The sequence below is a fragment of the Trichechus manatus genome, unplaced genomic scaffold (genome assembly GCF_000243295.1).
Source record: "Trichechus manatus latirostris isolate Lorelei unplaced genomic scaffold, TriManLat1.0 scaffold00195, whole genome shotgun sequence".
Classification (NCBI taxonomy): domain Eukaryota; kingdom Metazoa; phylum Chordata; class Mammalia; order Sirenia; family Trichechidae; genus Trichechus; species Trichechus manatus.
This window is the reverse complement of record NW_004444131.1, coordinates 4,077,479-4,089,803: the sequence shown is the minus strand read 5'-3', so window position 1 is coordinate 4,089,803 and position 12,325 is coordinate 4,077,479. Positions and strand designations below refer to the sequence as shown.

Here is a 12,325-nt window from a genome sequence, read left to right as displayed (position 1 = left end):
GCTCATCAAAAGACTTCACCAAAAGAGTAAAAAGACAACCTACAGACTGGGAAAATAATTTTTGGCTACAACAAATCCGATCAGTGTCTAATCTCTAAAATCTACAAGATACTGCAAAACGTCAACAACAAAAAGACAAATAACCCAATTAAAAAATGGGCAAAGGATATGAAGAGGCACTTCAACAAGGAAGATATTCAGGTGGCTAGCAGACGCATGAAGAAATGCTCACCATCTTTAGCCATTAGAGAAATGCAGATCAAAACTACAATGAGATATCATCTCACCCCAACAAGGCTAGTGTTAATCCAAAAAACACAAACTAATAAATGCTGGAGAGGTTGTGGAGAGACTGGAACACTTACACACTGTTGGTGTGAACGTAAAATTGAACCACCACTTTGGAAATCAATTGGCACTTCCTTAAAAAGCTAGAAATAGAAGTACCATAAGATCTAGCTATCCCGCTCCTCGGAATATATCGTAGAGAAATAAGAGCCATCACACAAATAGATACATGCACACCTATGTTCACTGCAACACTGTTCACAATAGCAAAAAGATGGAAACAACCTAGATGCCCACCAATGGACAAACAAATTATGGTATAGCCACACAATAAAATACTACCCAACGATAAAGAGCAACTACGAAGCTGTGAAGCATAACATGGAGAAAGCTGGAGGTCACTATGCTGAGTCAATTTAGTCAGTCACAGAAGGACAAATATTGTATAAGACCACTATTATAAAAACTCATGAAAAGCTTTAAACACAGAAGAAAACATTCTTTGATGGTTACTAGGGAAGGCAGGGAGAGTGAGGATTATTTAGTAACTAGATAGTAGATAAGAATTATCTTAGGTGAAGGGATGGACAGCACACACTACAGGCGAAGTCAGCACAACTGGACTAAACCAAAGCTAAGAAGTTTCCTGAATACAATCAGATACTTTGAGGGACAGAGTAGCAGGGGTAGGGGTCTGGGGACCATGGTTTCAGGGGACATCAAGGTCAACTGGCATAACAAAGCTTATTAAGAAAATGTTCTGCATCCTACTTTGGTGAATGGCATCTGGGGTCTTAAAAGCTTGCAAGTCTTAAAAGCTTGCCATTTAAGATGCATCAATTGGTCCCAACCACCTGGAGTAAAGGAGAATGAAGAACACCAAAGACACAAGGAAAGTATCAGCCCAAGAGACAGAAAGGGCCACATAAACCAGAGACTTCATCAGCCTGAGACCAGAAGAACTAGATGGTGCCTGGCTACCACCAATAACCACCCTGACAGGGAACACAACAGAGAGTCCCGAATGGAAGAGAAAGGTGTGGTGCAGAACTTAAATTCTAGTAAGAAGACCAGACTTAATGGTCTGACTGAGACTGGAGGTACCCTGGAAAGCATGGACCCTGGATTCTCTACCAGCCCAGAAATAAAACAATTTCCAAGTCCAACTCTTCAGACAGGGATTGGACTGGACTGTGGGACATAAAGCGATACTCGTGAGGAGTGTGCCTCTTAGCTCAAGTAGATACAACAGACTAAATGGGCAGCTTCTGTCCGGAGGTGAGATGGGAAGGCAGAGAGGGTTAGGAGCTGGTTGAATGGACATGTGGAATAAGAGCTGGAAAGGAGTGTGCTGTCACATTATGGGGACAGCAATTAGGGTCACATAACAATGTATGTACAAATTTTTGTATGGGAAGAAATAAAAAAATAAATAAAAACAATACTAATCTGCATGAAGCATAAAATTTGCTCTTTGGTTTAAAGATGCAATAAAAAGATAAACTTTAAAAAATGAAAAAAACTGGAGATCGTGATTTTATATAACATTTTCAATAAATTAATGGAATAGAGTTTAATTTTAAAACTAAAGGATTTTAGAGATCAAAAATAATCCTCTCCCCCTTTTCTTAACAAAAGAACAGTCCCAAGCCAAGCCTGCTGCCGTCAAGTCGATTCATACTCATAGCGATCCTACAGGACAGAATAGAGCTGTCCCATAGGGTTTCCAAGGAGCAGCTGGTGGATTTGAACTGCTGACCTTATTAGCAATTGTAGCTGTTAATCACTGTACCACCCACACTCTAGACCATGAAATCCTCCAAGATAACAACCATTCACAGTCAGAATAATCCCTTTATCCTTGGTTATCTCAGTCAATCCAAGAAGCCTACAACTCCCAGGTCATTCCTTATGACCCCAACTCTCTGCCACAGAAGGCTCTGCATAACCTCTAAATGTGATCTTCCAACTCCTGAAACCCTTCCACTGGGCCTTCTGAAACTCTTGGCTCATCCTCAGAAAGATGTCCTAAATCCTCAAATTCCAGTCCCAGCCCCCTCACCTTCCTGCTCTAACCCAGGACACCACTTCTCCTGCAGCCCTCTCAAATAAGACTGGTGGTTTTCTCTAAAGCCTCACAGCCACATTAGTCCCCAACTCCTTCTCCTACCCCTGCTTTGGACACGTCATCAGGAGGGATCAACTGCTGGAAGAGGACACTGTGCTTGGTGAAGTAGATGGCCACTGAGGGCGAGGAAGACCCTCGGTGAGATGGACTGGCACAAAAACCACAAGGATGGACTCAAACATGCTGGCGACTGTGAGAATGATGCAGGACCAGGTAACGTTTTGTTCTGTTGCGCTTAGGGTCTTCATGAATCGGAGTCGACTCAAGGACAGCTATATACTTCCTTTTGCTGCCAGGACGCACTCTCTCTCAGAGCTCCCGTTACTACAGTGGCAGTTCCTTCTCCTTCTCCCTCACTGCTGCTTCATCTCACCCCTGGACTCGGTCCTCAGACTGCAAACCCTTCCCTCCCTCCCTACATTCGATTGCTTGGTGATCTCAGTCACAAGATTCTAACTAAATAGCCTCATGCCCTCAATATACCGTGATTCCCTAATTTTGATCTCTGGCACTGATCTCTCCCCCGAACTCCCACAGCGCCTATTCAGCATCCCCCTTGGACATCAAATATACGTCAAGATCAACAAAATCTGTTCCTTCTCATCTTTTTCATCTCACCAAATGGCAACTCCATTCCTCAAAAGGGTCAGGCCTTGGACTCTCCTTGGCTCCTCTCTTCCCACATGGAATTTGTTGATGGATTGGATGTACATCAGCTCAACCTTCAGCACAGATCCAGAATCTAACCATTCCTTACTACCTGCGCTGCTGCCACTCTGTGTGGAACCCCATCATCTCTCCTGGTCTCACTGCTTCTGCCCCTGGCTCCTCTACAATCTATCCTCTCCACAGCAGCCAGAGGAATTCTGTCAAAATGTGATTTGACAGACTGGAGAAACCCCGAGAGTATGGCCCACGGACACCCTTTTAGCTCAGTGGTGAAGTCACTCCCGAAGTTCACTGTTCAGCTGGGAATTGTACAGCCTCATAAAACAAAACAGGACTAATGAGTCACAGCAGTCCAGGGACAAGGACTAGTAAGCAGAAGGGGACAAGAAAGCTGGTGATAGGGAACCCAAGGTTGAGAAGTGACAGTGTTGACATGTCATGGGGTTGTTAAGCATTGTCATAAGGCAATATGTATGCTAACTGTTTAATGAGAAACTATTTGTTCTGCAAACCTTCATCTGAGGTACAAATAAAAAATAAAGAATTATCTATGTGAAATCAAACTGACAATAGCAACTCAAAAAGTTTGATGGGAAGCCTAGGGGGCAGTGAGTTGAAGATAATGGTGATAGAATAATTTGGAAAGGGGTAGTGAGAATAGCAGCACAACTGGAAGAATGTAATCGATGTCACTGAATTGTACATGTAGAAACTTTTGAAATGGTGTAACTTTGGCTATGTATATTTTCACCAAAAAGAAACAAACAAAGGTCCTCCAAGGTTGAGAAGGGAGAGTGTGGACATGTTGTGGGTTGTAAACCAATGTCATAAAACAGTATGTGTACAGACTGTTTAATGAGAAACTATCTGTTCTGTAAACCTTCACCTAAAGTACAATGAATATATATATATATACACATACATATATATACACACACACACATATATATATATATATAAAATACATGATTTGGAGCATGTCTACGCAAGCCCTGGGATGGCCACCCACCTCAGAGTACAAAGTGCTCACATTGTCCATAAAGTTGTATGTGATCTTCCCCTGGTGCCTTGTGACCTTGCCTCCTAGGGTTCCCCTCACTCACTCTGCTCCAGCCAAACGGGCCTCCTTGCTACTCCTCAAACCCCCCAGGCACACACAGCTCTGTCTAGAAGATTCCTTCCCCCAAATACCCACATGGTGCATCCCCTCACATCCTTCAGGTCTCTGCTCAGGTGTTACCTTACATAAGAATAAGGTAGTAATAATAAGGTCACTTTGTATAAGCATTATCATAAAAATAGCTAATATTCACATAGCAGTTACTACGTGCTGGGTATTGTTCTCAGAATTTTATGTATACTAACTCATTTAATAATATTATTGTTGTTATTAGGTGTCATCAAGTGGATACCAACTCATAGCAACCCATGTGACAGAGCAGAACTGCCTCATAGGGTTTTCTTGGCTGAAATCTTTACGGGAGCGATCACCAGGTCTTTCTCTCACGTAGCTGCTAGGTGGGTTCGAACCACCAACTTACAAAATTTAACAGCCAAGCACTTAAACTGTTGCGCTACCAGGGCTCCTTAATAATAATGTTATCTGTTATCCCCATTTTATTGAAGAAACTGAGACATGGAGAAGTTAAAATAGCTCGCCCAAAGACATATAGCTAGTAAGTGACAGAGTCTGCATTCACACTCAGGCAGTCCGGCTCCAGAGTCTGTCTGTACAACATCCACCCCCTTCCCACACCCCCATCCTTAATTTCTTACCTCTCCTGTTTTATTTTTAGAGGTACTATGGTCTCTATGGAGCCCTGGTGGCACAGTGGTTAAAAGCTATGGCTGCTAACCAAAACGTCAGCAGTTGGAAACCACCAGCCATTCCTACGGGGCAGTTCTACTCTGTCCTGTAGGGTCGCTATGACTCGGAGCTGACTGGACGGCAACATTTTTTTTTTTTAGTGAGTTGCTATAAGTCGGAATCAACTCTATGGCAACTAACCACCACCACAATGTGTCCGTTTTACCTGTTTTTCTCTCTACAATCATGGGAACTCTATTAAGTCAGACACTTTGCCTGCTTTGCTCAGTTACCTCAGCACCAGGACAGTGTCTAACACACACAAAAAAGAACGTTGCCTTGAGTTGATTCTGACTCATGGTGACCCCATGTGGAGCAGGTACTTAACAATGATTCGGAATGCTTCAATTACACTGAGTCAGCTGTTTGCCCTCAAAGTTTTCATCACATCTGCTACTGTACATGAGCAACCAAATTAACAAAGAAGAGTTTCTCTGGATTTCTGAGGGTGGCGAAGGCGCTCTTCTTACTATCGTTCCAGCCACATTTCCAATCAAATTACAGAGCAAGCACAAAACCAAACTGTGGTGAAACAGCCTACGCAAACCAGTGAGCAAAAATCACACGAAGGTGTACAACTCCCAAAGTGTCAGATGTGCTCGTTACTTCTGGCATTTCTTGGCAAAAACGCTGCATCTGGATTATTATTTGTAAATCTTGCAATCTACTGAAATGACACTGCTACTAAATAACACCTCAGTTCTCTTAAAATCTTAAAAGTTAAGATTTTATTCAGATTATTTCCAGGCTTGCCATGTGTTTCTAGAAATGAAAACCTGAAGGTAAAATCCAGAAGTGTTAGAAACGACAGATGATAACGACGATGTCAACGATAAGAATCTCAGAACCAGAATGACATTTCCTATCATCTGCCTTTAAATAAAAACATCTCTCTGGTTTACCATGTTTTCACTAGTAAAGCTTCCTGGTCTTTTTAAAACATTACATTTTAAAGCCCTCATTACAAAGCCACATGTTATTTTTAACTATAGTTTTTCTACAAACTAAACCACCTTTCTCTAACTTATGTGGTGATCTCTATCAGTTTTTCAATATCTGTATGTTCAAATATATTAAAGAATTATAACAGAAATCAGGAAAAATTGACTTTTTATGTTTAATACTTCTCACTTAGCATGCAACTTTGAAACTGTAAAGAAATTAAGAGACTGCTTACTTGTAAGCACCAATCTTCATCTTGCATCCCCAGAGCACAGTGAGCGGCCCCGGGGTAAGATCCAGGAAGGCCCCCTCCAGAAGGGATCTTCACCCAAAGCCTGGGCCGACCGCTAGCTCACAGTACTATGAGCCTTACAGACCCCTTAAGAGGGATGGGGGCAGACAGAGAAACCAGCCAGGGCAAAGGGGGCTACGTACAGAAGGAAAGCTGGCATTGCCCACTGCTGCCGCAACAAAGAATGGAAGTCGCTCATGAAAGACGATTTGATATATCTTATTATAATTCCTGTTCACGAGTTTTACATTCAAAATATACTGTATATGTGGTAAATATACACTACCGCACTTTTATTAAAAGCAAAGGAAAAAAGGAATGATTTCTTATATATAAATATGTTCTGGCAGTCAGTTCATTTAGCACAATTACATTAAGCATGATTTAAATGAAATTACAAATGTTCAGTATTTCAAAAACAAAAATCCACATTTTCCATTAAGTATGTTGGTCTAGTGTTTAAATCAGGGATAATCTTTGGGGTATCTGACACGTAAGCGTTTTAAGGAGAAGACTTTTGAGCCTCGCTGATCTGTTCTCTCTCTTCTCAGACCAGTAACAGATGACAAACCCCGTACTGTGGAATAGGGTATTTGCTACTCTTCCAAAGGGGCCCAAATACCATCATTTCCTCCTTCTACCTTTTCCACTTGTCAGCTGTCAATCAACAGAAGCCGGGATACAAAAGAACAGTTTGCATTTTAGTACTCTCTAGTATAGTTCAACTCCCAAATTTCCTGTGTGCAAGTCTCCCGTGAGACAAAAATAATCACAAAATTTGGAGGGGGAAGTGAGAGGGGTGTTCTAGTTATTTTTAAATAGTACTTTCCAATAACCTTTCCTATGAGAGTAGAGGGTGTTAAGTGTGACCCTTAGAATATGAAGTATTTAGACTAAAGGCAACATGTCTGTAATTTTTTCCCAAATGGGTCAGGAAAAAAAAAAACAGTATGTAAGAAAAGAAAAATAGTGATAAAGCAAATGTGGCAAAATGTTAACAACTGGTGACTATTTTCCTAATAATGGTAGATACTGGAAATTAGCTGAAATTGCAGGAGTGATGGATGAGTTTACCCAAGCAGAACAATGAAAACAGGAAGTCTAATACCAGGTGGAGCAAGAAGGGTTGTCAAATTCTAGAAGCTATGCCCTGCTCTTCCACTGCTACCTCCCATGGCAGACATCACTAAACAATCACCATTTTCTCACTGAGCCTACACTCAGCCTCAGGATCCTCCTCAAGGCAGCGCACCAGGGATTAACAGCAGTTGGGGCAAAACACGGGTCTTATCTGAAACAGCAAAATATAAGGGACAGAGGAACTAAAATTTTCCTTGATCTTTACTGTTCCTCACCGCTCACATTCAAACCCAGTCAATTCTCCTATTTAACTATATTTGGAATCTCCTCCCTCATTTCTACCACCTTAACTGAAATCATCATCAGTCACCTGGACTACTGCAATGTTCTCCTAACAGACCTCTATACCTCTTGTTTCCTCCACCCTCAAATCCATTCCCACGCTGCATCCACTTCCATGTTTTAAGCTTAACATTCAAGGGAAACTGTAATTTGTCCCTTATCTAGTTCCTCAATTTTAATTTAAGTATAAATTAAAATTGGGGAAGTGGAAGCAGCGTGGGTCACTAAAGGTACATAAAATCGACTCACAGTCTACTAGCTATCAGTTATAAATCGGCTCATAGTGTGGTGGGAGAGACAGCATTACAATTACAACATGGTGAAATAATGTGACTGGAGACATAAATAAATCACCTGGACAGGAGGTGCTTTGATGGGAGTTAGGAAGGTCTACCTATAGGACTTGACATTTGAGCATAGCTTTAAGTTTACCTGTATATCCACAGAGGAGCCCTGGTGGTTCAGTGGTTAAAGTGCTTGGCTGCTAACCGAAAGGTTGATAGTTTGAACCCACCAGCTGCTCCACAGTAGAAAGATGTGGCAGTCTGCTTCAGTAAAGATTACAGCCTTGGAAACTCTATTGGGCAGTTCTACTCTGTCACTATGCATCAGAATCAACTCGATGGCAACGTGTTTGGATTTTCCTTTTTTGGTTACATATCCATAGGAGTCTCTGGGTGGTGCAAACGATTAACTCACTCAGCTGCTAACCAAAAGGTTGGAGGTTTGATTTTATCCACGGGTGCTTCAGAAGAAAGGCCTGGTGATCTCCTTGCAAAAATATCAGCCACTGAAAACCCTATGGAGTAGAGTTGTACTCTGACACACATGGGGTTGTCATGAGTCTGATTCAACTTGATAGCAACTGCTGGTGGCTACATCTCTGATTTTGTACTTACACCAAATTGATGTACGCAGGTGGTCAAATAGCCAGATAGCAAATATTTTAGGTTTCACGAGTCACACAGTCCCTGTAGCGACTACTTATACCCAGGTATACTATCATTTTTGCTTTCACTCAGATTTTTAAGTCATTATTAAAAATGTGACAATGAATCTAGGTCCTTTATAATTATTTCATTTTATAATTTCCTAATGCCACTGTAAATATTTAAAACTATCACTAGAAACTTCTCTTTTAACATACTCTCTTACATATGAGCATCAAACCCTGAGGCCCAGCTTGTTTTCCAGAGAAGTTTTCTTTCATTTCACAATGAGTCAAAAGGTAATTACCTTCATTAACTGAAATCAACTTTACAAAAAGGCATCTACATTTAAAAATGAGATACATTAGTACTAACTTATATCAAGTTTATGTTAATAACCTATTGCTTTTTCCATTGAAAAGATCAGTTTCTAAGCTAAAGGTATATTAATAGAGCACTAAAATTAAGAAAACAGGAAGCATATGCGATGCAGATACACAGGAAAAGGGACTCTGTGCTATTACATGAGGCCACAAACACATCTGGGAAAGCTTTTGTTCTTCTTGTCACTGTTCCTTCCAAAGTGAAAGTAACTTCAAAGAAGACTTTCTACTTCTTTGCTAACAATAGTTTAGAAGTCAACTTGTTGTTGGATTACAATGGCTCCATTCTGCAACACGGTAAAACAAGGCTATATTCAGAAAGGAGTCCAAAACACAACATTAAAAGGCACCCGTCAATGCTGTAGAATTTCCCCAATCTCAAACCACACAGCCTCATTCCAGGAGTCTGAACACGTCAACATTTCCTACTGGAAAAGGGTGTGCGAAGAGTGGGGCTGAGTGGAATTAATGCCAGTCTTTCAAAGTATGTGATTTTATGGCCTCATACTCTCAAGAGAGTTGACTAGCTGCATTTTTATCAGGCTGATTTATAATTGTAGCACCTGGAAATAAAAATCAATTTTTATATTGAATTTCTACTATTAGATTTTATGTTCCTTTGGCATAAGGAGCCCTGCTGGCACAGTGGTTAAGGGCCTGGCTGCTAACCGAAAGGTCGGCAGTTTGAATCTACCAGCTGCTCCTTGGAATCCCTGTGGGGCAGTTCTACTCTGTCCTATAGCATTGCTATGAGTTGGAATCAACTTGACAGCAACGAGTTTTTTTGGTTTTGGTATAAGGAGAAAACTTATGAAATTGACATTTTCAGGAATTTTACATTTCAAGCAACTGAAGTCAGGATAACTTTATCATATCCCTTTCTTTTAATAAAGAGATGCAAAGGAAAGGAAAAGCCCACTTTCAGTCATGAACATTTATCACCTATGATTTTTATTAAGGTCTAGACTCAAAGTAATCTATATTCATATTATCTACTCATTCTAGCTTCTTAAGGGACTCCTCTTTTCTATTCCAGGCAAATGGGGTCTTACAAGGGAAGTACTGCTAACACAGAAAGAACTCTGGACTGACAATCAGGATACCTTCAACTGGAGAAAAACCACATGATTTTTCAATGCCTCAAGTCCCACAGCTATATAATAGGAATAACAACGCTCATCCTTAAACCACCTCATTGGAGGGCAGTTAAAACAAAATGATGTGTGAAAAGATATCTTAAAATAATGATGCTACACAAGAATCTGTATATATTTATACGTATAGATTAGTCAACTAATAACACAGACTATCTCTCTAATAGCATAATTAACAGCATTGTTAACAAATAAGTGGAATGTTCCAACTATGGTCTGGAGTAGCAATGTGTTCATGTATGTGTCATTCTACTTTGGAATCTGCTTTAGGCTTCATCATTGCTGCTGCCCAGCATTTCTCTGTATTTCCACAAGCTGTTCTTGAAGTCTTTTTGTTTCTTCCCGCAGGTGATTGACACTAATGGAGCTGTTTCAATGTTCAAATGCTCAAACACTGGGTATCATGAACAAGGGTCTAGAACACTGCCATAACATGTGCTCAGAACCTCAAAACTTACTCTGAAAACATCTTCAGAAAAATTATCTGTAGGAAGCATAGGAAATAAGGGCCTAGAACAGGGATCAGCAAACCGTGACCCAGGACCACATCCAGTCACCAGGCTATTTTTGTAAATAAAGTTTTACTGGAACAAACACATCCACTGGTTTACATTAATGTGTACAGTCGCCTTCACAGTACAATCACAGCATCAAGTAGTTTACATACAGACCATATGGGCTTTGACAGAAAATATTTGCTGATCCCTGGTCTAAAGCAAAGGAAAAAGGCCAAGACTGGACATATGTGTTTGGGAGTCACCAGAATACAGAGAGTGGAAGACATGAGTGTAGACGCCATTCCCCGGAAAAATCTAAGAGCAAATTAATTTTTAAGAGGTTTGGAGTAAAAGGGAATAGTCTCACACTCTTCCTACTCCTAGCTCCCAATTTCACCTTTCCAAAGCTGCTCTTATCGAGGTGAAATAAGTACATTCATTCTTATAAACAGCTGGTAAAAAAACACCACGAGAAACAGAAAATAAATATATTTAGCTTTTCTCAAACTGTTGTTTCTTTAAAAAAAAAAAAAAGGCAATCATAGTTCATGCTTTTTATCCATCTGTTGCAGTGGTTAAGCGCTCAGCTGCTAACCAAAAAGTCAGTGGTTCCAACCCACCAGTCACTAAGCAGGAGAAAGACGTGGCAGTCGGCTTCCATAAAGATCACAGCCCTGGAAGCCCTATGGGGTAGTTCTACTCTGTCCTATAGGGTCATTATGAGTAGAATCAGCTAGATGGTAACTGGTTTTTTTTAAAGGGTTTATGGAAGAAATATAAGAACGTATTATTTATTTAACAGTCTATTACCCTGTAAGGTCAATTATGTGAAAAAAAATTTAAATCTCAAAAGTAAATTTACATAACCCAAACATCTGTTAAAAAATCCATGTACTCTGCTCATTTGAGAACCTTTCTGGTCCTCACTCACTACCATTTTACCTTTGCTTTATACACAGTTAAAACAGCTTTACACACCGTTAAACCAGCAGAAAAAGGGTGTGTGTCTCTCCGTTGTGTGAGTGGTAACAGTTAAATCAAGTCCTAGTGGGGTGAGTGAAAGCAGCCCTATGAGGTAGGTATTTTTATACCCACTTTACAAATGGAAACTGAGGCTGAGAGAGGCGACCTTTGCAAGGTTCCCAGCCGTAAGTGGTAGGGAAACCAGGAAGTGAACCCAAGTCTGCTGGGTTCCAAAGGAGAGAAAAATTTTCAATGTGATTGCAAAATGCTTATGAAAAGGTATTAAGCGGGGGTGGGTAAAATACCATAAATATAGTTAAAGTGGCTGGCTGCTAACTGAAAGGTTGGCAGTTCAAACCCACCAGTAGCTCCCCAGGAGAAAGATGTGGCAGTCTGCTTCCGTAAAGATTTACAACCTTGGAAACCCTATGGGGCAGTTCTACTCTGTCCTATACAGTCACTATGCGGCAGAATTGACTCTATAGTAGTGGGTTTGGCTTTTGGTTTACAATACAACCTCAACCAGGTAAAAGAATATACGAGAAGAAATAAACTGGAAGGAAATACACAAAACAATAAAAGTATTACCTGAGGAATGAGATTCAGAGTAAATGCTTTCTTCTTTATACTTTTATTCAAGTTCTCACATTTCTATGGTGGGCATTAACTATTGCTATAAAAACAAACAAATGTGATTTTTAAAAGTAATGTTTTTAAAAAAGACAAGAACCACACTATCTTATCAATCGATGCAGAAAAGGCATTCGACAAAGTCCAACACCCATTCATGA

At 40.5% G+C, this 12,325-nt stretch overlaps 1 protein-coding gene across 5 annotated transcripts in view; it reads right to left on the bottom strand.

Annotated features, from left to right (window-relative positions):
- The window catches only part of CCNY (cyclin Y), a 271,085-nt gene that overhangs the window by 122,016 nt on the left and 136,744 nt on the right, over positions 1 to 12,325 (bottom strand). The window contains exon 1 of one of the 5 annotated variants that reach the window (XM_023741974.1): positions 12,123 to 12,287. The exons of the other annotated variants lie outside the window; for them this stretch is intronic. The gene's annotated coding sequence lies outside the window, so the exon portion shown is untranslated. Of the gene's footprint in view, positions 1 to 12,122; positions 12,288 to 12,325 lie in introns of those variants that run through there. 5 annotated transcript variants of the gene reach the window in all.